Below are 24,716 nucleotides of genomic sequence, written 5' to 3'. Positions count from 1 at the left end.
CGGAGAAAAGTGGCTTCTCAGATTCCTGAATGTTCTGGAATACAAAACTTCTCCTTGGATGATTCAAAGGGAACCGATAGAATAAATCCTCATAAATTAGAACATCCGGAGACAACTCTTCAATTCTCCGGAAAGGATATAGAGTTTACATTAACATCAATATTACCTCCTCAAATCATACATAAGTTAAAAGAAGGGATGAAAAAGATAGTTTTTTCATCAATGAAACTAAATGAGGGAGATAGTACACATATTCCACCTGATACTGTTCTCAATAACTTATATTCTTTATTAAAGATTTAAAAAAAATGGATATAGGAAGGAAAGATAGACTCATTTTTATTCAATGGAACTCCCAAAGTATTTACGGTAAATTATATCATTTAATAAATTTAATAAGTATTTTCTCTCCGGATGTTATATTATTACAGGAAACATGGTGTACTCCTAAAATACTTTTACGAATTAAAGGCTATCAATGTATAAATCAAATACGTCATGACTCACATGGAGGAATTGCTATATGTGATAAAAATAATTTAAATTTTCAAACTATTAATGTGCAATTTCAAAATTTACATTCGCATATTCAATATCTTAGTATCAAAATTTGCAATTTAAACATTCTTAATCTTTATATTCCACCAAAAATTTATGTTGATATGTCTTTCTGGAAGCAATTGCTTGCTTACAATTTTGATTATATAGGTGGCGATTTCAACATCCATTCAGTAGTTTGGGGATCTAATAAAACCACTACATGAGGTAGAGAATTTCTTTCTCAATTGTTGAATTCATCATATATTTTTCTCAACAATGGATCACCTACTAGATTACAATTTAATACGTTTTCAGCACCAGATCTTACATTAACGAAAAATGTTTATTATATGGAAACTGATTGGCATACTTATTATCATACATGCTCTAGCGATCATTTCCCTATTGATTTCTATTCTCATTTCATCTCAGACGGAAAAGTTAAGTTAAATTTTGAACAAGCATATTCTACTTGTTTCAAATCTAAATTACAAAATATCTACAAATATATCTTGGACAGATTATCAAAACAAAATACAAATGCATTTTTCACAAAATAATAACCCAGATAATATATTTAAAATTATAAAGAAAACAGTATATGATTTACGTAAGGAGAATCATAATGAATCTTTTGGAAAGAATAACGCTAAGGAAAAATATAGACCACGTCCTATCTGGTGGAATAACATTTGTCAAAAGTATGTAAATAAGACGATAATATTATTCAAACAATTTGTATCAACACGTACTCCCGAAACATTTTTTGAATATGAAAGACAAAAAGCTCAAGCCAAAAAAATCATATATAATACGAAAAGATCTAGTTGGCAAGAATTTTGCAATAACATATCGGACCGTACTTCACCTTATAAAATATGGCATTTTTGGAGAAAATTTCAACTATATCAAGGACGACAGGACACTCAAATCCATTTGAAAAATATAGATTGGATACCATCTTTTCCCAATAAATTAACTCCATGCACCGTTAATAATGATCGTAGCCTGTTTACACAATATTTAATATCGAACAACAATGAAGTTCTTGATAAAAATTTTACAATAGCAGAATTAGAAGTGGTACTAAAAAACATCCACAAAAATACCATGCCTGGTATAGACGGAATCGCATACTCGTACTATAAAAATCTTCCTCACTTAGGATTACAAAATATATTAGAGTACTATAATTATATATGGAATACTAGATACATTCCATCAAGCTGGAAAAAATTTTTGATTCTACCTATACCAAAGAATTCTAAAGATCCAGTTTCTTCTAATAATTTTCGACCAATTGCACTACTATCGTGTGCTTATAAAATTTTTGAGAATTTAATTCTTAATAGATTGAATTGGTTCCTAGAACATGCACAAATTTTTTCTCCACAAATTACAGGTTTCACAAAGAACTTCTCTACGTATGATGCATTAACGAATTTAGTACTTGATATTTATAAAACCTTTTTAACAAGAGGAGCGCTTCTGACTATTTCTTTCGATATTACTGGCGCATATGATCATGTGAATTTAGATATTTTAATAGAAAAGATGCATAAATTGAATATTCCTAGTAAAATCATCAGAATTATTCATAATACTCTAAGAAATAGACAGGTATTCATCAAAGTCAGAAATACCTATTCAGAGTCAAGAAATACCTCATTAGGTCTTCTTCAAGAGAGTAAATTAAGCCCACTACTATTTAATATTTATATATTGGATCTAATAAATAAAAACTGGCAGAATAGTAAAATTACTAGTTATGCTGATGACATATTGTTAACTTCATTTTCTAAAAACATCGAAAGATCTATTCCACAGGTGGAAAATCATTTACAAGAAATCAATAACTGGATGATCTATAATGGACTGGAATTAAATTGGAAATAAACTAAGTTTATCATATTTTCTAGAAAAAAAAACATTAAGAATTATCAATTATCATTTCAACATAATAAACTATATTGTGAACAATTTATTCCTTATTTAGGAGTTAGAATGGATCAGAAATTAAATTAGAAAATTCAATTTCAATATTTAGTACAAGAGCAATTCAAATATCAAAATTTACTTAAGTGTCTTTCACCGAAAAAGTGGGGAATTAATCCTTTTACCTTATTGAAAATTCTACAACATGGTTATAGATCTAAAATCTCTTACGGTAGCTTATTGTATAATAGATCTGGTACATATTATCAGGAATTAGATCAAGCTATATATAATACCATTAAAATTATTTTTTCTCAGCCATCATTCTGCCCTAAACAAGCTATTTTAAAGGAAGCAGAATGTATTCCTTTACCAATACTATTCTCCAAATCAGCTTCAATGTTTTTAATAAAAATCTTTGGTAAGTCTAATTCTCCTATTCCAAAAGAGCTACAACAGATTGAATTACTATTACAAAAAAGGAATACACCATATATCAAGAATTTCCCTTGGATCGTACAAGCTTATCTCAATTTAAAAAAAAATTCTCAATGATATATAAAGTACCTTCATTACCCTGCTTTGTTTGGAGTTTTAATACAAATACGACACAAATAACAGTTTTAAATCCTCCTTACATGCCTATTTCTAACGAGGATTTAAAGGAAAAAATATACCAAAATATTTGGAAAGATTTCAAACAACGTTTTGATGAAGGTTTTCATCTATACAGACGCTTCGAAGTATAAAGATATTAATGTTGGAGCTGCAGTTTACATCCCTAAAAAAAAAGTCTCCCTTCAATATAAACTACCTAAAGAAGTCTCTATTTTTGAAGGAGAAGCATTCGCTATTAGACAGGATTTACTATATATTAAAAAACATGAAATCAAAAAATCTGTGGTATGTTCTTATTCCTTGAGTGTGCTTATGAAGTTACAACATATCAATTGGGATAAAACAATTACATGGATACTTTTAAATATTAAACATCTATATCTAAATATGACTGAAAATAATTATCGGATTCATTTCTCTTTTATAAAGGCACATGTAAATATAGAAGAAAACAGTAATATGATTGATAATTTGGCTAAACAATCATGTGTAACAGGAACTCCAACAAATATCAAAATTTCACCATGTAACCTTTTTCTCAAAGTGAAAGAATTTCATGATAAAGAATTAAGTAAATTGTATGATGCTGAAAAAACCCTACCAGGAAAATTTTATTGGTCCATATCTTCATCATCACAAGAACAACTCAAGAAGCACATAAAATCTTGGACTCGTCAAGATATCATCTTTTATTATCGACTTCTTTTAGGAACTGCTTTAACTCCCTTAAAATTATTCCAAATTAAGAAAAAACCAACCTATCATTGCTGGTGTGACAGAGGCATTGGAACTATGAATCATATTCTCTTCGAATGTGAACTTTTTGAATCGTTTAGAACTCAATTTTTAAATCAACTTTATAATCATCTAGAATGTGCTCCTTTTTCATATAAATATATCTTAGCAACAAATCAACGAATACCAATCAAGGCTTTAATACAATTTCTTAAAAAAAAAAAACGGAATTTCAATTTTAAAAAAAGTGTAGATATATTCAAGAATAATGATTACTGCAATTTTTGCTGAAGAAATTATCTAACTCACTACAATATTCTTTGTAGCATTTATGGCACAAACTGGTTATTTCCTGGTGCCCTTCTTTTTCCAACACTTTTAAGAGTGAAGAAGACAAGACAAGACAAGAATTACGACTAGTGCTTAATAACATCCATCGGAATACTACACCTGGTATTGATGGAACTGGGTATAAACACTACAAAACTTTGCCATTAGAAGGGCAGCAATTACTACTAAAATTCTATAACGAAATATGGAATACAGATAACATACCACCTGAGTGGAAAAAGGTATTAATTATACCTATTCCTAAATCACTAGCTTCCACACATACTTCAGATAATTTTCGACCAATATCGCTACTTCCATGTGCTTATAAAATCTTTGAAAATTTAATTTTAAATAGATTGAATTGGTTTCTGGAATATTATCAAATTTTTCCGTGTAATATAGCTGGTTTTAGAATCATTCAACATATGGTGCATTAGCCTTAATTACATCAGACATTTATAAAGCTTTCATTACCAGGAAGTCACTGTTAACAATATCATTTGATATAAAAGGAGCGCATGACAATGTCATTTTGGACATACCTATACAAAAAATGGCAAAACTGAAAATTCCAGGAAAAATAATTCGTATAATTCATAATTCTCTCATTAATAGAAAAGTCTTCATCAAAGTTAATAATACATACTCGGAACCGAGAGAAACCTCCCTAGGTTTATTACAAGGCAGTAAACTAAGTCCAGTTTTATTCAACATATATGTATTTGCTTTAATAAAACATGATTGGAAGAATAGAAAAATACTATCATTTGCTGATGATGTAATTTTGTATACTCCTAATTCTTCAATAGATAATGGAATAAATATATTAGAATTCAACATCAAATATTTGGTCTCATGGATGGAAAACAATGGTTTTGATCTCAACTGGAGTAAAACCAAATTTATCATTTTACTAGAAGACATAATTTACAAAAGGAATTATCATATAATAATGTAAAATTAAAGTCAGAATCCTATATCAAATATTTAGGCATATATTTATTTAGACAGAAAACTAAATTGGAATCAACATATTTAACATTTAACAAGAAACATAAAAAACAATCTCAATTATTTAGATGCCTTTCAGCGAAAAAATGGGGGATTAATCCAATAACATTAATTACAATACTGAAACAAACTAGCCAAGCAAAACTTTTATATGGGAGTATTTTTCTCCACAACAACAATAAAATAAATAACAAAATGGACCAAATTTTATATAATATAGCAAAAATCATATTTTCTCAACTCTCATATTGCCCGAAATTAGCGATATTAAATGAATCCAAATGCACTGCCTTTCCAATAGAAACTTCCAAGACATCGGATAAATTTATTATAAAAAGCTTTAGCAAACCAAGATCACCTCTCATCGCAAACTTACAAAAAATAAATATGATACTAAGAAAAACTAACACGCCTTACAAGAATAATAAACCTTGGATTTTAATTTCATATATTAAATTACAAAAATATGATCAAATAATTCATAAAATACCATCAATCCTATGTTATGCATGGAGATACTCAATAAATTTGGTACAAATCAAACATAATTGATTTGGTACAAATCAATAATTCCGCCACACATTAATTTTAAAAATGTGGGCATACAAAATAATATTTATCAAAATATTTGGCAATGCTATATAGATAAATATAGTCACGAACAGACTCTAATATATACAGATGTTTCAAAATTTGACAATACTAATGTAGGAGCAGCTATTTACGTAGAAGAAAGAGAAATTATTCAAAAATTTCAACTTCCAAAATACCTGACATTCGCCATAAGATAAGCACTATTATACATTTAAAAAATCAAATATACAAAGCAATCATATGCACAGATTCTTTAAGTGTACTCAATGCTCTAGGTAATACTCACTGGAATTATTAAGTTTCATGGATTCCTCAATATCAAATTTCTTTATTTTTCAATGACTAAAGAGAATTATTCAATACGTTTTTTATTCATGAGATCACATGTAAATATAAATAACAGTGACATAATAGACCAAGCTGCAAAGAAATCATGTACAGAAGGAACTAGAATATCACTAAAAATCAGTCCAAAAAATCTGAATACAGAATTAAAAAACATTATAGAAAACGAACTTCAAATTTATAAAAATCAACATACAAATATTCCAGGAAAATTTTATTAGAGTATATATTATAACAGAAACAAAAATTTCTATCAAATTCTACAATCATGGACTAGAAGAAAAGTTATCATATACTATAGATTATTATTTGGTACTGCTTTAACTCCATACAAATTATTCCAAATTTTTTAAAAAGGAAACCTACCACTGGACAAAGGCATTGGAACCGTTAATCATCTACTATTTGAATGTGAATTGTATCAAAATTTAAGGAAAAACTTATATGAATTACTGGTCAAAACTCATGAAAATACTCCTATTTCATATAAATTTATATTGGCATCCCACAATTGGAATTCAATAAAACTGATTATACAATTCTTGATAGAAACTGGTATCAACTTATAAAAAAAATAATTAAATCAAACCAAAATAAAAGGAACAAAAAAAATTCTTATATTATCAATTTTACAATCATAAGAATTCATGGATCAATAATAATTTATTAAAACTAACATCAAAATTCAAGAAGAAAAATTACGAAAAAGGTTCAGTTATTTATCTCAATATTCACAAGATTTCAAAAAAAAAAAAAAAAAAAAAAAAAGAAAAGAAAAAGAAAAAGACAATAAATAATTATATAAAATAAAATATTAACTTCTATGAAGCTATATTATGATTAAGAAAAATGTAATCAGTATATCTGGAATAAGAAACCAAGTTAAAGTTGGACAAGGCAATTTGAAAAAAAAATAAATAAATAAATAAAATAAAAGCTTCTACTATCAATATAAACAATATAGCTTCAAATTATAACTATTCAAATATGCCAAAGAAGACATGGATTTGACAGACAATTTCATAATAAACATTAGTAGCATACTGGCTTATAATAGCTGATGCTTTTTGTAAGTAACACCGATAACGCTGAAGAAGACAAGACAAGACTACAAACTGTCTACGTAAAAAAACAGCGATAGCTGATAAATGTAAAAACGAATTAATTTAACGTTTAAAGCAATTTTAAGTGTTATTTAATCGAACTGCCATAAAATATTGAAAATCATATTCTTTTTGTGCAGTAAATAAATATGAACGGTAAGATGTACTTGTGTAATATCGTTGAGATATACATTAATATGAATTGCTAAGAGTCTAGCCTCGCCTACTTTCGTATCCTAGATGATTCTCAATGTCAACTAAATTTACTAAGTTAGAATTTTGTATGAAATAATTAATTAACAAAAAAATATTGCTTTTTCTGAATCTAGCAAAGCTAATATTACAACTTATGTTCAACCTACGAGATGGATGTTTTCTGATATGTACTCTTAGCCAACGTTATATAAAACTCCGCAGTCATGTACCAATACGTCGCTGTCTTAAAGTAATGAGTGGATTAAAATATTAGAAACGAATGAAGTATATACGTCGAATTCTTGATATTAAATGAAATAATCAAGGTACTTACTGTAGGAAGTAAAATGGTGCTAAGATAACTGAAGTATCCTATAATCTGGATCGTTTGGAAGCAGACAGCAGTAGTATAGCTCTTGTATCCTGGTATTCGAAATAAACATTAATTTTTGGAACTGAGATTTGGAATCTGTATGACTATTGTAATGTTTGTTAAATGTTGTGAATCTGCTTCCCCGCATGATATCCGGACCTGCTCGACTGGTGATAAATGGAATGCAAGTCCGAAATACAAATTGTATAAAACAAGTTAAGATTTTTATTAGAGCAACGAATTACTGTTACTATAGAAAGAAAAGGGGTATTACTATTGAGTGTTTTAGCAATTTACCCACACTGGCTACAAATAGCTGAAGTTAGAATAAATGGTAAAAATCGAAGAAAAGTTTAGTTGCCCAAAGATAAAATAAATTCTTCAGCAGTGGCGGATCGGATTGAATATAGCCCGCTCCCCCCAGTGATTTTTAACGAATCATAGTGATTCTAACGATTCATATTAGTTCATAATGAATCGGAATCGCATGTTATAAAGATTTAAGATGTAAATCTTGTGGTAAGAAAGCTTTAGTATAAGTAGTAGTAGCAGCGGTAGTAGTAGTAGTAGTAGTAGTAGTAGTAGTAGTAGTAGTAGTAGTAGTAGTAGTAATGATAGTAGCAGTAGTACTAGTAGTAGTAGGAACGGGTTAGAAGTCCCGCAGGGGTTGGTTAGGTTCTGTTCTCGATATAAGTAGTAGTAGTAGTAGCAGTAGTAGGAGAAGTAGTAGTAGTACCTGTAGTAGTAGAAGTAGCAGCAGCAGCAGCAGCAGTAGCAGTAGTGACTCTTCCAGTTCCGGTGACAAAGAACTGGAGGGAGCGGACTACAAGCCGGCGGATCTACAAGGTAAATCTAAGGGGGGCAGCCAGAACCCAGACTATGTTAGGTGTATTATGAGTTTACTATCAACTTTCAAAAATAAATAAATAATAGCTTCAATTATTTTTGTCACTCAAAAAACTGGGAGGCATAGGTCTCTAAGACGCAGAGCTAGATCCACCACTGCTAGAAGGTAATACTGGAGGGAGCAGCCAGAACCCAGACTATGATTGGTATAACTAACTAACTAACTAAACTAACTCTATGGCCTATGGAACCCGGAGGTTCAGTGCCGCGTTCACAAAAGCTCTCCACTGACTTCTATCCTTAGCTAATTGGATCCAGTTTCTACTTTGTATTCCTATCTCTGCGAGATCCATCTTAATATTATCCTCCCATCTGCGCCTAGGTCTTCCTAATGGTCGTTTTCCTATGGGTCTACCAGTCAAGACTTTGAAAGCGTTTCTACTTTCTTCCATTCTAGCTACATGACCTGCCCACCTAAGCCTCCTAGACTTCATGACCCTAACAATGTTGGGTAAACCGTATAAACTATGTAGTTCCTCGTTATGAAGCTTCCGCCATTCCCCATTCTCGTTCCTCTTGGGTCCGAATATTCTTCTCAGGATCCTGTTCTCAAATACTTTCAGTCTATGTTCTTCCCTCAGAGTAAGCGACCATGTTTCGCAACCATACAGAACAACAGGCATGATTATCGTTTTATATATTTTAAGCTTCAAATTCCTCGACAGAATTCGCGACAACAAGAGATTTTGAACCGAATAGTAACACGAATTCCCTGCTTTTAGTCGACATTTAATTTCTTCGTGAATATGATTTTCGTCTGTTAATATTGATCCTAAATATTTGAAAGTATCCACTTTATCAAAAGTATTATTTAATATTTTAACGCCTCCACAATTTGCCGTATTACGGTCCCGACGCACTTCCATGTATTTAGTTTTCTCTGCATTTACTTCTAAACCCATGTCCCTGCAAACGTTTAATAATATCTCTGCATTTATTTCTACTGTTCTCCTATCATCCCCTATCAAATTTACATCATCAGCATATGCCATAACCTGGTGAATGCCGTTCAACTCTAGGCCCTGGTTGCTATCTTTGATTTTCCTTATGGCGTATTCCAGCACAAAGTTAAATAATAATGGCGACAACGCATCTCCTTGTTTCAGGCCATTTTCAACGTGAAAGCTCGTGGACAAAAATTTTCCTACCCGGACTTTACTTTGGGATTCACTTAAACATATCTTAATTAATCTAATTAGCTTTCTCGGTATTCCAAGCTCTGTAAGAACGTTGTATAATGTTTCTCTCCTAACCGAGTCGTACGCCTTTCTAAAATCAATAAATAGTTGATGTACCGGGGTATTGTATTCCCACTTCTTTTCGAGTATTTGGCGAATGGTAAATATTTGGTCGATAGTCGATCGATTTCGTCTAAATCCGCACTGATAATCTCCAATAATTTCATCTGCGTATGGGGTCAATCTTCCTAATAGAATATTTGAAAGGATTTTATAGGATGTTGACAGAAGAGAAATGCCTCGATAATTATTACAGTCAGTTTTGTCGCCTTTCTTGTGAATTGGAACAATGATTGACTCTTTCCACTCTTGTGGCAATTCTTCCTTGTTCCAGATAAGGAGAATGAGTTTGTGTATCTTGTTCCACAATTTTTCGCCTCCAGCTAAAATTAACTCAGCCGGAATTTCATCTACACCCGGAGATTTGTGTTTCTTTAATTTCTTTATAGCGGCTTCCACTTCTATTCGATTGGGTTCTGGAATATACGGTTCTGCGGTGTGTATCTCCTTTTCTCCACGCACATTAGTTTTTGGCTGCGTGTTCAGCAAATCGTCAAAGAAATCTTTCCATCTATTTAAGAGGCTATCCGTATCAGTGAGAACTGTTCCGTCAGATTTCTTTAATATATAAGCACGAGGTTGATAGCCTTTCTTAAATTCGCTGATCCCTTTATACATGTCCCGAATATTTTTATTTTTACTATTATCTTCAAGTTCCTTAATTTTAGCTTTCAAAAAATCCCGTTTCTTTGTTCTAAAAGTTTTGGAAGTTTCCCGCCTGATATCTGCGAAATTTTGTGTAGTTATTTCATTCGGATTTTGAAGCCACCGTAATTTTGCCTGTTTTCTCTTCTCTACTAGTTTAATGCATTCTTGGTCGAACCATGGTTTGTTCCTACGTATTTCCGCGTGTCCCAGTTTTTCTATTGCTGAACTTTTAATGCTATCTCTAATTTCAATCCAAGTATCCTCAACACTAGTGCACTCCGAGTCTTCTAAAACCGAGAATCTATTCGAAACTTCAATCTGGTATTCCTCTCTTACCTGGCTCTCTTCTAATTTCTTTAAATTAAATCTCTCCGTTTTCAAACATTGAATATTACCTTTATTCAACGATAATCTCTCCCGTATTATCGCTGCTACCAGATAGTGATCAGTGTCACAATCAGCCCCTCTAAACGACCGGACGTCAATTATGCTAGATTGTCTTCTTCTATCTACTAAAACGTGATCAATTTGATTATGTGTTTTTCCGTCTGGTGATGTCCAAGTGTATTTATGAACGTCGCGATGTGGGAATTTTGTACTCTTCACGATTAGGTTTTTGGATGTTGCAAAGTTCACGAGTCTAACACCGTTGTCATTACTTTCCTTATGCAAACTTTCGTTCCCTATAATCGGTTTGAAAATATCCTCCCGTCCTACCTTCGCATTGAAATCCCCTAATAGAATCTTCATATGGTATCGCGGGAGTTGGTCAAATATTCGTTCCACTTCTTCGTAAAAACTATCTTTTATATCGTCACCCTTATCTTCAGTTGGAGCATGTACATTTAAAACAATAATATCACACCACCGTCCCTTAAGAGTAATAAAAGAAAGTCTGTCAGTAACAAATTCAACCCGTTTAATTGCTGGTAATATTCGTTTGTGAACGAAAAACCCTGTTCCTAACTGGTGATTTTTATTTCCTTCCCCGTAAAAGAACGTAAAATTTCCGGAATTCTGAGATCCATTTCCTTCCCACCTAACTTCCTGAACTCCTACTAAGTCCATCCTGTATTTCTCTAACTCACTCGTTACAGATTTTAACGCGCCTGCCCTATAAAGACTTCTAATATTCCATGTTCCAAATCTCATGTCCATTTTCTTTTGCTGATGTCGTGCCAAGTTATCAGTCCTTGTCCGAGGCTTTTGTGAATGTTTCTGAACAAGTACCTTTTTTTACAGGATGAGGGTGTTAGCCTTACCCAAACCCCCAAGCTGGAGGACCACTCCTAGTCGTCTGTCCGCGACTGCTTATTCAGTATATTCGCAGCTAACCTCTATATCTAGAGGCCTTCTCCTCGATCCGCAACCTGAGGACGCGCCATGCCGTGGTGACAGGAACCCACGTTACACGGATGATTGGTATATCATGAGTTTACTATCAATTTTCAAAAATAAATAAATAATAGCTTAAATTAATTTTGTCACTAAAAAAACTGGGGGGCTAGATCCCCGGCCCCATGCTAGATCCGCCACTGTTCTACAGTATTAGAGTCATCATCATCATCATCATCAAAGGTATTCTGCCATTATTGGCAGATCATTTGCCGCAGCTGAGAGGCTTCCGTGTTCCACGGTCTTCTGCTAACCTATTCGTCTACATATATGATTTTCATGTTTTGATATCGTCCACTAATTGTAGCCTCCTCCTCTAGTAGCACGACCCTGATGATACGGTTTCTTCTTAGCCATTGTCCCAACCAATTTATCTTCCTCTTTTCAATGATACACTATCTAAAATCGGCCTTTTCTACCTCACCATTTTTAGCACTCTCTCATTGGTCTTTTGCTCGGCTGAGCTAATTCTCTTCATTATTTTCCATACTCACATTTCGAAAATTCCAAGGGTGCTCTGAGAGAAGAACCTATCTGCCCATCAGTCAAATACCTCGATAGTTAGAATGCCCCGAAGAAACACTCACACGAAACAACGCACAAATAGCATGAAAATAACAATGTTTATTTTAAAATCCCCCTGTAAAATTTCTCTCCCTGATAAACACCAGCTTTACGAAGACACTTAAGTATCGATTGGGGAGGGTTGAGTGCTACAGTGAAATTTACAGTTAATGTCATCGGTAGTTCACTACCAGAAGGGTGTCCCTATCTAAGTTTTAGTGCACTAGACATTTCTGTTGTGAGGGTTTCAGGTTTGGGGAAAGGTCCAATAGTACAATACACTATGTTTGTGTAGTATCGTACGAGTGTTACTCTACAGTCGAAAAGAACGATAGATAATTTTTAAGTACTGCCACATATATTTTCACGAGAAATGACAAAATTAACTTGTTTTTATCAGTAAAGAAATAGTACAGATGATGAGTCAGGTCAAATCTTTTTACTAAGAAAGTCTACAAATGTATGTCAAGTTCTGAGCCCGGTGAACCCCTCACATGGATGTGTGTGGCCTCTGCCTCTATCGAATTGATCTCAAAGGGGTAGCCAGACAGAGAATGTTCTGGAAGAAGACAGCAGTTCTTCAGTAGCCAAGTTGGCGGAAATCATAGTGATTGGTACGGCAACTTGGACATTAGTCCCAGGTGTGGTCAGAGTGACTTTAACGGCTGGGATACTGCGGGCTGGAAACCAACGGGGAACTACCAATCTATTTTCCCCAAGTTTGCTGGCGACAGAAAGGGCACATAATTAGAGTTTAAGGAAAAACTATGTCTAAAGATGATACGATAAATCTCATTAATCGGAACGAATTGATATGGATAAGTATAAACCTGATGCGTAGTTTTCGAGAAAACCGTTTTGTTTTTGTAAAATTAGAAATGTAACGCTGTGTGACAAGCACGCCACCTATATTAAGATGTAACCGATCTTGAAGTATGTCTTTCATTATGACACCAAGAAGACGTCAGAAAACAGTATGATGTATGAGATATAGATAATTTATGATTAACTCATGGCGTAATTAAAATACCGCTAATTTTACAGTAATTATGTGATATCTTCAAATAGATAAAAGATAATCGAAATGTAGAACAAGAGCTCACCAGATAATATTATTTTACCTGAGATACCGTTATCACGACTCACTTATCTCCTTTCGATTTCCAGCCATTTAGAAAATCGGCATTCATTTTCGCGTTTCTAAATGGCTGCAAACGGAAAGCTACTAGGTGACTCATGATAACGGCATCTAATGTAAAATAATATTGTCTAGCGTGCTCTTGTTCCACATTTCGATTATATATATATATATATATATATATATATATATATATATATATATATATATATATATATATATATATATATTATCTATTTGAAGATATTACAAAAGTACTGTAAAATTAGCGGTATTTTAATTTCGCAGTGATTAGATCTCCTAAGCTTATTTATTTATTTATTTATTTACTTATTCATTTATTGGTTTAACTATAAGATTGTGTACCACATATGTGGCATTCAAAGTAACATAATTTGCATTCATTGTTGATTGGATGTATTTGCTTTTTTATTAAAAAAAGAAAGAAAACAGAAGCAGAAAAGCCTGCTACAAAACTTAATACGAATGAACAAAACAAATGTTTTTTTTTGTCACTTCCTTTAAAATAGCTAAATTAATCTTATCAGTAGAGACAGGATGTTTAGGCATTAAAAACCTGGAAAATAGGCAGACAAATAGGCACTTAAAATTTAAAAAATAGGCAGTAAAATACGTAGGCACTAAAATTCAACTCAAAATAATAAAGATAAAAATTCAATACAATTAAAAATAGATTAAAGTCATAGATAATGTTCAAAGAATATAGAAACATACTTGTTTGTTAATATCTTCTTTTACATATGTACACTCATGTCCAAAATGATTGTCCCATATCTATAACTGTCTTCTTGTTGCAGGGCACTTTTAATACTGATACTATGTGTATAATCGGGAAATGTATATTTGTGGTAAAATTCATAGGAAAGGAATTATAAATATGAAAATTAGAAAGAGTAAAACAAAATGTTACTAAATGGACAAGAAAGTTTTCTTTTCGTTTTACTGTTCTTATTTGGTGCTCTTTTGACATGAAATTTGCCACATACATGTCTTGGCCGATTATACACACACTAACATTATAAAAAATACGGGACGAATTCGTTATCAAATTATATTCCTACAACAACATATTTATAGACATGCGACAATAATTTTGGACATGAGTATACATATAGAATGCATATCAAGCTTCGTTTATATATGAACAGTGTGTGTTATTTATATTATATATTTTCCCAATGAAGGCTTATTTTGAAGAAAATGCGTGGAATAGGAACATTAGGCATTAAAGCAATTATTTAGGCAGTAAGAGGCGAAATAGGGAAAATAAAATTGGCTTAAATCGAAACTATAACCCCCATATGGACTTTAAAACGTTACTTTTGATCATATCTGTAATATTAAAGAATAGGCATTTTGCCTAACATCCGGTCTCTACTTATCACATAATTTCTGTCATTGGAATTGGACACTCAACAAACTAGTGAAAATTTTATAAGAAAAGGGAAAATTTTGTGTTAGTCGAGAGAAAATTTTCTTAAAGAAACCTACAAACACCAAGGCTAGGTAAACCTCAGAGCCTCATTGAAACGATATAATTTTGATAAACGCTGTCATCACTCGATTACGATAGCCGACAAGTTGAATCAGCTTCAAGTAATAACCAGTCGTAGTGATTTTTTCCCCCAAATCAGAGTTGCTAACCTCAGAGAACAAAATTTTCGATACTACAAACAAATTATTGTATATTCGTTATGCATATGATAATTCTAGAAGCAAGCATAATACTACTAATAATAGCAATAATATATAATAAACTTATCAAGTAATTTTCAGTTTCGAACTCGAAATCTTTGTCATTGTTTTCACCATTTCTTTATTTCTTATTAATACTGCTCTGAACAACAATAAAATTTCCACCCTTCGTAAACATAATTGAATTTAATGAATGGATGCAGAATTGCCATTTGCCAATTCTCAAATCGTTATTGGTTTATTTTTAGCGGGAATAACTCTTAAAAACCTCATTGTGTACGTTTTATAATTATTTAATGCACATCTATAATTTATTTGCACGTTCAAAAACAAAAAAAAAAGTTCTAAATTTATCCTATATCCACCTATTATCACAAAGGCATTATCGTATAAAGCATTAAATCTTAAGTTATCGTCGGGGCCGCGGTGGCTCAGTGGTAGAGCGTTCACCTCTGGTGCTTGGGGTCTCGGGTTCAAACCCTGTTCCCGCCAAGTGAACTTTGTGGTGGACAAACACCGTGTGCGTGGGTTTTCTCAGGGTTGTCCCGTTTCCTCCCACTTTCTTCATTCCACCATTTCATTCATCTCTCATCATCACCGTCTCCTTTAGCCTAACCGGCATAAGCGTGGGACGTAAAACTCAAAAATTTCATTTAATTTTAAATTATCGTCTATCACTATAAAGTATTGTATGGTTGGCAATCCTGACCTAAATGGTTAAGCAAATACGTAAACTGATGCAGTTTTTCCGCTTTTGTTTTCCTTTTTCAACTGTTCAAAATAGTCCCTTTTCCTTGAACTGTAATTATATATGAGTATTCATACACCTAATGGCTGTTCATACTTATAGTATTATAACCAAAGCAAAACGTATAGTGTTTAGTCACGTTACAGGAAATGTCCTTCCGCTGCCACAAACCACGGGGAGCAATGACTGACGGTGTCAATCTCTTTTTGTCACCAACAATCACAAGAAAACGTTATGTTTCTTTCTAAAAACAGAGACCCACCCACCCACCTTCTCCCCACTTTCTACTTTTAAGCAAAGAGAAAGCTGTGAAATAGTTTTTATCTGGAAACACTTAAATTAACGACAACTAATTAAGGTGCGTGGATTCTTAGAAAAAAAAAGTGCAATGTTCTTATTCAACGGTTACTACTTACGCGTTAAACCTTATTTAAATTCTTGGACCTGAAATTGTAGAGAGAAAATCTAAGAAGTCAAAACATCCCCGTAGATGAGTATTTATTTGATGTAGAACAGAGGAGGCTAATACTACAGGGTGGTTCGGAAGCGGGCGTATCCTCCCCCCTTTAGTTTCAACAGTATATTGTTAGTTATGGTAGAATGTCTGTACACAATTACCTTGGAAGTCTTAAGAGTCATAAACGTCGGTAAGATCACCATCCATGTCGTAACACAGCAGAATTCTGCACCAAGTTCTCGCAAATGTTCTGTGGAGATACCCCGGAGTCACGAGAATGAAGGTATGATCCACAGCTGTTCGTAATCTCTACATAATGTGATATAGAGTGTTTCTTACTTGTTGCTTTATGAAACCTCAGAGAGCATTGTCTGGTGTCGTCAGATCAGGATTTCTCGGAGGCCAGGCAAAGGGAGCTGGTGAAGATGCACAACCTCTTCCAATCCAACGGCCAGGAAACGTCTGGTGCAGGCAAATAACTGTAACCAAGCAGAAAACAAATGAACATGGATAGCAATGTTGTCAGATAATGCCAAACAATATTACCAGACAATGCCAAGCAATGTTACCAAACAAATCTAGGTAAAACCTAAAACCGTCAGAAAACACAAATTGGGGGTACGCCCACTTGCGGACTACGCTGTACACTTGTATATATTTACACACCCTTGGGTATATTGATATAAGTATTTTACTGTTTGATTTTTATTCAACAAAATCCAGTCTTGTTGCAATTAAAACCTGACATGTAGACATGTAGAGTCTGGTTTCAAAGTAGAAATAATTATGTTTTGATATAATTTAACAAGTAGTTGCTCGAGATACTGTAACGTATTTGTCAGTAGAGGAGTCGTAAAATCTAGAAGTATGGTTTCTAAGTTGTCTGGCAACACTGAAAACAAATGAAAGGGTACATCCGTGATTCCTACAGTTTGTTGTATACTGACTGATTGCTATGACGTCAAAGTTACGTTTTAATTTTGTAACATTCTATATATATATATAGATAGATATATACAGTGGCGGATCCAAGGGGAACTATAGGGACTATAGCCCAGTAGAAATGAAGCTATAAGTCGCAGACAATAGATTTTATTGCCCCCTTAATTGCTTTATTACCTAACGACTTTCGATGTCAATATGGCCGTGTCGGCCTTGGAGAGACCGGCCCCGTCCTTGGGGGAGGTTTCTGGGGGAAGTGGTTTTATTACTTGTGCAATAGAGGTTGTTTGGAAAAGTGGAATGACCTTCTTTCTTGTTGAAACATGCTCCTATACGATTCTTGAATCGAAATTTTAATCAAATTAGAATTAAAACCATGATTTAGATAATTAGAGCATTGGTATACGGCTTTGAATGCGATCCAACACGATTTTTGATTAAGGATACGGCTTTGAATGCGATCCAACACGATTTTTGATTAAGGATACGGCTTTGAATGCTGTTCTTAGCTTTAAATATGATTTAATACGTTTCTTGAATCGAAATTATAATCAAATTAGAATTAAAACTACGATTTAGATAATTAGAGCAATGGTATACGTCATTGAACGCGATCCATAGCTTCAAACATGAAACAACACGGTTTTTGATTGAGGATACGAGTTTGAACGGTGTTCCTAGCTTTAAACATGATTTAATACGTTTCTTGAATTGAAATTATAATTAAATTAGAATTAAAACTATGATTTAGATAATTAGAACTTCAGTATATGGCTTAAAACGCGGTCCATAGTTTCCACAAGGTTTTTTCCCATTAATTTAATTATGATCTGACTTGTAAAGCTCGTAACTAATTGAACAGTCTTATTTGAACTAGAAAATTATGAATAATGAATATGATTACACCCTTTAAGCTCCAATGTTTAGCAACGATTTTTAATGGTGCTTTGTTTTACGGAGTAAAGTATTAAGATAGGAAAAAGGAAGGAAAGGAAGAAATATTTATTTATTTTCATTTATTTTTCTTGTTGCGAACTGCACTTCTTTCGTTTAGCTTGCTTGGCTCTTAAATGACAGACTTAACTCTGCTATTTTTCAGCGTTGCTCAGTACGAAATTCGCAGATACGCAAGGTTCTGTGTTCTCTCCAAGCGTCATTGTAATACTGAGGGTGAAGATTGAAGTTCAGTTTCTCACACCCTATGCAAACAACCTTGCGATATGATTGGCCAGGAAAAAACCAGTTTGCTCCGCCTGCAATGTTTAACCATGGGGGCCAATCACTCCCTCTACTTTGAGTGAACGGGAGAACCAACCCTTCCCCCGCTTCTCTTTCCATCATCAATGTCTTGTGTGAACAAGTTTCTACCCGCTCCCCACCCTTCCCCGCATCTCTTGACCGCATTCTGTGTGATCAGGTTTCTACCCTGCGACAAGTGACACACATTTTTTCCCCACCCCTCACTGCCACTCTTTGGCTGCATCCTGTGTGAACATGCTTATACCTTCTCTCCCCCCAACGGCGATAACTGACACATTTTTCCTCACAAAGGGTGTTTTTCAAACCAGTTCTGGTGGATGGTTTGCGGACAACAACCTCTTCCCCGCCCACTGGACAAACAAGTAGGATGTCCTTGTACTCATTGCCAATAACCTGATGAATAAATGGTTGTCCTTCATTTTGACTACTGCAAAACAACACACACACACAAAAAAGAACCTGTAGAATGGTTTTGTGTAATCCCACATACAATAATTATGCTGTTCTTTTCGGCAAGATACAAGTTATTGAAACAGATGTTGAAATGATAGCTATATAGCTTACTGAATAAAGCCGGAATTTTAAAATTTAGGAACATTGTTGCCTGAACCCAACTAACGAATTTTATTGCTTGGTAAACAACTATTTGCTGTGAAAAATACGACAATTTGGCGTCTTTAAGGTATGAATTGAGACATGCTGGCGATGTTTTTCAAACTTTAGGCATTGTGTGAAAATTCCTTGGTATTACCTCTATAGAAAAGAAATATTTCCTTCGATTCGGCAAGAGACCGACAAAGGAATTCTTTTCTGATTCTTTGCAGAGCGAGGCAATTATGTATTACAAGGCAAATTCATTTACTTTATTTTTTTCTCCCCCTATTCCATTCCCCTTATGTTAATGAATAAATAAAAAATATATTATATAAATGGAGTACACATTTCCTGTATTAACAATTTTGCTCGTGAAGGCTTCTGCCTTGCTTCTGCATTGTTTCTTTAAAGTGATTTTCTGGATTTTTCTGTGTTTGTTCAAAGAAGAAGATAATATATTCAAGTAAGTTTTATATCATTATAATTGATTAGATATATTTGCATAAGTATCGAATGGTGGGACTCCTCCTAGAAAATTAACACATATTGTTTTTCTTATGAAAATAATTAACACGGTGTAGAAACGAGCTATGAGTTTGCCAATATGTTTCAATTTGTGGGGAGCATAACGCCCCGAACCTTAGGGATTCACGTCTGACTTATATTCCCTTACGTGTTTACCGAAAATCGGGGAACTGTGCATGAGGGATAGTCCCCCAAACAGGAAAACTGCGTTTGACTTATAACAGCTTCTGTGTTTGCCAAACAGGGGAAACCATACATGGGGGCATAGCCCCCCAATCCTGAGGGAACCGTGTGTGACTTATAACGCCTTATGTGTTTACCGAAAACCGGTGGGGAAGCATACATGGGGGCATAGTCCCCCAAACCTGAGGGAACCGCGTTTGACTTATAACGCCTTATGTGTTTGCCAAACAGGGGAAACCATACATGGGGGCATAGCCCCCCAAACCTGAGGGAATCGCGTCCGACTTATATCGCCTTTTGTGTTGCCAAACAGTGGGTTTACCAACACCGGAAAAGCTAGCTTCCTGAACGGTCAGCACGAAGGAACGAAATATATATATATATATATATATATATATATATATATATATATATATATATATATATATATATATATTTTTTTTTTTTTTTTTTTAAATGTTTGAAGACTATGTTTGAGTTTTGATTCCGTTTCGGTTGTGTTTTTGGACAAGTTAACCACAGGAAAGAGTGAAGAATGGAACTAGCATTATTATCATAGTTAAGAATATGTGGGGACACGAAAAATATCTTGGCAGTGTTAATCTTTTTAGAGAAAAATGCCTGGTGACATCCCTTAAGAATCGCCAATGACAGATGGACTTATAGTTTTAGAAAATGCGTGGTGACATCCCTTAAGACCCGCCACTGACGGACTTTATAGTTTTAGAAATGCGTGGTGACGTCCCTTAAGAACCGCCAATGACGGATGGATGGACTTATAGTTTTAGAAATGTATGGTGATGTCCCTTAAGACCCGTCAATGAGATACTTTATAGTTTTAGAAATGCGTGGTGACGTCCCTTAAGAATTGCCAATGACGGTTGGACTTATAGTTTTAGAAATGCGTGGTGATGTCCCTTAAGACCCGCCACTGACGGACTTTACGGCAAAAATCAAGTGTGCAATTTCTTTGAATCTTTATAACTGAAATTGTGATTAAACAGAATTGCGTACTGTCCAATATTTTTGATGGTAGATTTTATATAAATACATTGTGTCTGAATGATTTGTCATGAATCTGTATTCATATTGGGATGTCTATTCGGAAAATAAGCAATTTACACATAAAGAACACTTTAGAACAGATACATATTCAATATTTACTACAGATAATGTTCAAAATATATTGTTTAGTGTAAAATAATTAAGTTCAACAGAAAAGATAGACATTTGTTTGCTTGTATCCCTATTATTTAGAAAATCAGTCAGTATTAAGTGTTTTATATAAAGAGTTCTTAGATGTAGTGGATGCAATTTTCCAAGATACATGTGAATATTGCAATTTTACGTAAATGTGTAGACTTTTCTTTCCCACAGTTAGACTCGAAAGAAAAGAAGTACGTTCATTGATTCATTTTGGATCATAACAGTGGACTTCTCCCTTTGATTTCGTATTAGAATGGGTTGTTTATCACGAAACGTAGTGAATACTGAAACGGTTTTTTTTTTCCAAGACATGACAAATGAAAGAATGTAATTAAGTGAGAGAAATTTAAGGTTCTTTATTTCTGAATAAGTGATGGGAATATGAACTTGCGTATTTTAAACATGTGTTGCAATATTCAGAATCTTAATCATATGGTAGTCACATGGTTTTTGTACATACTAACTCTATATTAAGCAAGGTAATGAGTGAGAAAAATGAATATTGGTTTTGTAAAATGAAATGAAATACGAAATATCTTGTTAGGGGTTGCAGAAAGAGAATCCAATGCAGTGTGAACGCGCTCTTTTTGCGTGGAGGAAGAGGGACTATACCCGGAGTGAATTCCCCCTCACAACTTTTCAATTACTGAATGCCGTCTTTTGCAGTGAGAGATTTCGGTTATCCCCCTGAAATGATGAGGTAGTGATCCCTCACTGAAAGACTGGGACTTCATACCCCAGAAATGATGTGGTACCGCACCACTTAAGTAAATATTTGCTCTGTCACTGAAAGACTTGGGTTTATATTCCTTATTTAATCCAATAGTTTTACTTATACGCGTTTGATTTTCAATACTTTGATAGAATATTAAGACCAACAGAATATACAAGCATATGCTATGGTTTATTACACATTGAAAACATATATACTATACTCACCTGAGAAATATACGGAACTCTGTCACACACGCGTCAGCGCTGCTGAACTTTCAACGCACAACTAATCTTTAATTATGACTTTTACCGATAGGTGTCACTACTAGTTCTATTAAAATAGTATTAAATCACTATTGCTAATGTACTGGTTCTGATTTTTTTTTCTTGGAAAACATATTGGTAGTATTAGTATAAAAAGTATAAGGAATCCGCAGACATAGTGTTTGTTCAGTTGGCATGACCTAGAATTGAACTACAGACCCCCTAAACATATAAAGTGAACACCTTACCACTTTTTAAATAAATAAATAATTTTGTATGAATTCCGTTTTATAACATGTTGTTGGAGTGGAGTCATATAAGTTTTTTTTTTTTTTTTTTTTATCGGGATTGAGATATACGATTTTACAAGTGCAAGAGTTTTTGCGGATGAATTAGATTTATCTTTTATACGATGATGAAAGATTGATTTGATTTTATATTTCCGATCTTTAAACATTTTATCCTGTGAGATCAGACAATTTTCAGCAAGCATACTATTCGTGAAAAGAGGGAAATTAGGTATCACGCAAGACATTTGTTTGGTGTAAATGAGAAAATCATTATTATTATTTTTGACTGAATGCCCCGCCGGTAATTGGACCAGAACCGTTTGCTTTGAATGCGTTTTCGGGTACGTCCGCGTCGCGACACCTTTATACCGGGAATCGGGCCCGGGGCCCGCTCACACTGAACGCAAAAGCGAAAGCAAGTACGCTACGCGGAACCACCCGCATTAAAGCCAAAACGCGTTAGCGACTACGCTGTGAGGGAACACTACTTCCCCTACCGGGAATTGAACCCGGTGGTGCTCGCACTGAATGCAAGAGTGTTAGCGAGTACGCTGTGAGGGGAACACTAGTTCCCCTACCGGGAATTGAACCCGAGGGTGCTTGCACCGAATGCAAGAGCGTTAACGATTATATTGTGAGGGAACACCAAATTTGATCTTAAGTTATCGGTACGTTTAGCTTTGGGTCTTACACAACACAGATAGTTTGCTTGTACAGATTTATTGAGAATTCGAAAATGTATAAAGTACTTTGCCAGAATCCTACATAGCTCTTGCAAACTAAAGATAGTTTTTATAGGCTAAAAGAAACTGATTTTCGTACGTGGATAGAATAACAGAATTTTTATTTCTATTAAGTATAATTTGCACTATTTCGGTGAAATTATGTTGTACTAATAATTTTTATTTTTTATTATTTTGCAGAAGAAATGGAGTCCCAACACCAACCAACAACATCATCACTGAATTTGTGGGAATGCCGAAGAAAATTAAGAACATTTCTTCTAAAAAGAATTAAACCAGCCCCATGCAGCGCACCCATGACGTGCATTGAATATTGTACACAAAAAATACGTGAGAGAGGGGAGAGAAAATCATATTATTTATCATCAGCATGCCCTCTAAATATTGAAAAACAAAGATGGCACACATGCTCGAACTGCGTAAATAATGTAATATTAGAACATTATGAATCAGAAAAACAAAAAGAGTCAAGTGTAAAGGAGATTTTGGGGATTAAGTGGGATTTGGAGGGGAGGGTGTGTAAAGTGTGGGGGCAAAAACTAGAAGAAGAACTGATGGAAGAGGAAGTGAAGGAAGTGGAGGAAGAAGGGGGTGAAGTAATTGTTGGCATGTAAATATTTGTATATATGTGTATATATATTTGTAAATAAATCCTGTGTTCTTGCTGGATGGGTGCTGGGAAATTTGTGTTTTCTTTCCTCTGAATTTTTAAAACCTTTCTAACTTTTTAACAGTGCTGAGGTATTTTGATAATAGTCTCAATAACTAATGTGCAAACATATAAGGTTTCTTCTGTTATATATATATACTTGAAATTAATACAGGTTCTATTTTGATGAATGGTTGAATTTTGAGTTTATTTTTCAGCAAGAAGTCTCTATTTTTTTTTCTAAATTCTTAGAACATTCCTTGTAAGAATTAATCTGTTGTCACATGACCTGTCTTCGGGAATCGAACCCTCGATGCGTGATATTAGAAAATGTTTTCGTACAAATAAAAATATGAAATGTCCAACGCTGATGTACTATTCAGTTAGCCAAGACGATCATACTAACCACTTGGCCATGAAACAATTTTAGTTGGTACAGTAGAAAACAAACTGTTCAGGGAACTATACTGTACAAACCTTGAAGATTTCAAAACAATTGAAAAGAGAGAAAGAAAATTGCTTATTTGATTTTTCACCAGTAATATTTCTCTTTGTCTTGTGGTAAACTAATCAAAGTTTAAACTTGGATAGGCTAAAGGAGACAGTAATTATGAGAAATGAATGAATGATTTAATGTTGTTTCGTCTTGAAAAACTCCAAGAGAGTTCACTACAAGTCTAACTGGTGGTACTAC

At 33.8% G+C, this 24,716-nt stretch overlaps 1 long non-coding RNA gene across 2 annotated transcripts in view; it reads right to left on the bottom strand.

Moving 5' to 3' along the window:
* The window catches only part of LOC145670565 (uncharacterized), a 45,925-nt gene extending 23,569 nt beyond the window's left edge, over positions 1-22,356 (bottom strand). Inside the window, exons 1-2 of one of the 2 annotated variants that reach the window (XR_014128336.1) lie at positions 22,302-22,356; positions 16,814-17,131 (exon numbers count right to left, since the gene is read on the bottom strand). This is a non-coding gene — a long non-coding RNA (uncharacterized LOC145670565). The remainder of the gene's footprint in view (positions 1-16,813; positions 17,132-22,301) is intronic. The other variant, XR_014128337.1, reaches the window with a different exon arrangement.
* Between the last annotated feature and the right edge of the window lie 2,360 nt (positions 22,357-24,716).

The sequence above is a fragment of the Thermobia domestica genome, chromosome 14 (genome assembly GCF_964235325.1).
Source record: "Thermobia domestica chromosome 14, izTheDome1.hap1.1, whole genome shotgun sequence".
Classification (NCBI taxonomy): domain Eukaryota; kingdom Metazoa; phylum Arthropoda; class Insecta; order Zygentoma; family Lepismatidae; genus Thermobia; species Thermobia domestica.
The sequence above is the reverse complement of the archived record's forward strand: the minus strand, read 5'-3'. Positions and strand labels throughout refer to the sequence as shown.